Source organism: Bufo bufo, chromosome 6, assembly GCF_905171765.1.
Source record: "Bufo bufo chromosome 6, aBufBuf1.1, whole genome shotgun sequence".
Lineage (NCBI taxonomy): Eukaryota > Metazoa > Chordata > Amphibia > Anura > Bufonidae > Bufo > Bufo bufo.
Genome location: NC_053394.1, coordinates 311,651,097 through 311,654,113, shown reverse-complemented (window position 1 = coordinate 311,654,113; position 3,017 = coordinate 311,651,097). Strand labels below are relative to the sequence as shown.

General features: G+C 48.1%; 1 long non-coding RNA gene across 1 annotated transcript; it reads right to left on the bottom strand.

Moving 5' to 3' along the window:
• Positions 1 to 305: 305 nt before the first annotated feature.
• LOC121003845 lies at positions 306 to 2,048 on the bottom strand. Its single transcript, XR_005779610.1, has 2 exons — positions 1,944 to 2,048; positions 306 to 698 (listed from the first exon to the last, which is right to left on the bottom strand). It is a non-coding gene; the product is annotated as an uncharacterized LOC121003845 (long non-coding RNA).
• Positions 2,049 to 3,017: the final 969 nt, after the last annotated feature.

Below are 3,017 nucleotides of genomic sequence, written 5' to 3'. Positions count from 1 at the left end.
GGGTAGATACTTTCCTGTATAAAAGATGCAAGGCAAGCACAAAAAAAAAAAATAATTAAAAATGGCTGCTCTCAACCATACTATTTGACCAAAATGCCACAAAATCACACAATAATGCAGAAATGTACATTTCTCCAGTACAGTCACTCCAGCAGGTTTTTGCAGCCACAATCAGGTAATTACATTTTCCTTTTTTCAATTCACTCCTTTGTGTTGACTTAAAAAACTCAAAACCGGCTTGTGTGAATATACCTTTATAAATAAAATAGAACACGGATTAATGCAGCTGAGTCCTTCTAGACATATTGTCCATATATCTCTACTTTATGATCTTGTATGTATGGTTGTACAGGAGATGTCCACGGAGGACACATGACACATTAGAAACAGAAGGGGCACAACTTGTGTCCATGATAGATATTTACATGGATCATGAACTTGACCCAGACCAAATCTTCTGACCCTTCCTTACTCGCTGCATTGAACGTCCTTGGTCAATACCAGTTGGTGCAGCTAATCATAAATCTCAGGTCATCCACTTTTCTGTCCCCCAGTTGGACTTGGGGTGCACTCTCCGCCTTTATTTCAGGAGCAAACTGTGATTCGTCCTTCTTTGCTGTGTCACCGTTACTTTTCTCCTCTGATGGTCTTGGCCTGGTTTCCCCTGTCTGATTTGTATCTTCATCTTCCACCATTATCTGTATATAAGTACAGAGCCACATACAGACATAAGGAACGTAAAGGCTTTCTGATGAATTATCAAAACCGGTGGAAAACTGGCTGTGTCGTCCCAATTTACTAACATTTTGCGCCTGAAAACAGGGGGCTGGAGTTGGCGCATGTCTAGTCATAAATTAGCAGTATAGGGGGTGTCTAAGACCAGCGCGAAAAGATGGTCTTCGTAAATGACCCCCTGTGCCTCCATTAATAATATGGGGCTTTATGGAGGCACTCTGAGTGCCTTTGGCCTGCATGTTTGACACCTTAGTGAATATTCACGAGCAAAAATCTGTTCCAAGCATCTGAATGGACAGTGGCGTACATAGAGAAGTAAGGGCCCCACAGCAAGGATCAAACCAGGCCCCCCACACAGGACAGAAGAGTTTCCGCCTAAATCCCTTTCAATGAACCTTGGGCCATTTTTCCACTGCCTCGTTTCCTAAAAGTTGTTCCTTTAGAGGGGAGAGTCCTGACCAAGTTTTCACCTCCAGTAGAAGAGGTGATGATCCCAACTGGGCCCCCTCTTGCCCTGGGCCCTATAGCAGTCGCATGGTCTGCCACTATGGTACTTACGGCCCTGTGAATGGGGTAGCTTCTGCAGCATGTCCATGGATTTCCATTTATATGAATGGGTTAGTCACAGAGTCTTCTGTAAGAAATCTGCCACATGTGAGTTCATCGTAAGGCCACCTGCACACGTTGAGGAAAAACTGCAGCGTATTACAGTACCAGCAAAGTGTAGGAGATTACACAAATCTCATGTACACTTTGCGGATATTTTCTGCGCAAAAAAAATTGGCATGGCGTGCGGATTTCCAAATTTGCAGTATGTCACTTATGTTTGCGGTTTTAACTGCGGATTTCACCCTTTTCAATGGAAGGGTGAGATCTGCAGAAAAACTGCATCTAATCTGCACTAAAATCCGTAATTAGAAATTGTGTATTTTGGTGCGGATATGGTACAGATCCGGTCAATACGGATCTCATGTGCATTCACCCGCACTCGTGTTTGTTGTATTAACAGCAGCCTTAGTCCAGGTTCACACACACACATCGCAAACTAATGAAAGTGTAAACCCAGCCATGCAAGTGCATGTTTTGCACCTAGGTCTGCAGGATCAGCAGCGTGTGCAGAGCTCTTAGCCTCATGTACATTATACCTCTCTGCCGGTGGTCTGCTCTGTATACCCTCAGAAACGTCCCCATTTACACGTCTCACCTACATCAGCATGTCACGCACTTCCTTGTGTCCAGGAGGAGCCAGGTGACATCACAGCTCTGCCCACTGTATGCATTCAGGAAGTGTTTTAGGGCTCATGTTGCAGCTGCTCTTAAAGGGAAACTACCCCTAAAAAGGTCCAGGTGATTATGATCAATTGTTCCATGTTAAGGTCCTCATACAAGCAATATTTTGTCCCCATCAAGAATCATCGTTCATGGGCTGAAGATCCCTGTTTACACAGTGCCATCTGCTGCATAGAAATTGTGGTTTTAGCTGCTGGCTGAATTTAACGAGTGTTTACAAGCACCTTTTACAATTATCAGGACTGAGTGTCTTCGGGCTCGTTCACACGACCGTTGCCCCTCCGCTGCTGTATTGCGGCCCACATACGGTGGGTCCGCAATACACGGGGCACCAGCCGTATGCATTCCGCACTTGAATGGGTCCCCAAATCCAGAGATGCGGTGCGGAACGGAAGCACGGAATGGCACTGTTTAGTTTTTGTGATTCTCACGCAACGCAGAAATGATGAGTGAAAAAAACGCTGATGTGCACAGACCTATTGAAATGAATGGGTTGGGATTCAGTGCGGGTGCTATGCGTTCACGTCACTCATTGCACCTGCGCAGAAAACTCAAGAAAGGCCGGACGCTGGAGGTAGGCCTACATGAGGGGTTTTGGGCGCCAGGGCCGGGCGAAGATGGGTTAAGAGGATTAAGGTGGGCGGGAGCTGGAGTGGGGAGGGTGTAGGTTATAAGAGGGGGCGGGCGCATGCGGACTGGCGCCATTTTGGGAGAACAGCAGGAGAAAGGACATCATCTTCTCCTGTGAAGCGACTCACCATGTCCGGTGTTGAAGAGGTCCTGGCGAGGCTGCGGGCAGCGGCGGAGGCCCGTGGTCCAGGCTGGCTGGAAGGGCAGGTAGCCGGCTTGTTGCAGGGGGAGGTGGCGGGTGCAGTTTGCCTGCCGCCATGCGAAAAACGGCCGCAGCGGGCCAGGCCGCCGGCGCGCCTTATAGCGGAGGACACCCCCAGGGTTCAGCGCCGTGTAAGGAGCCCCTCTAGGGACCCTCCGGG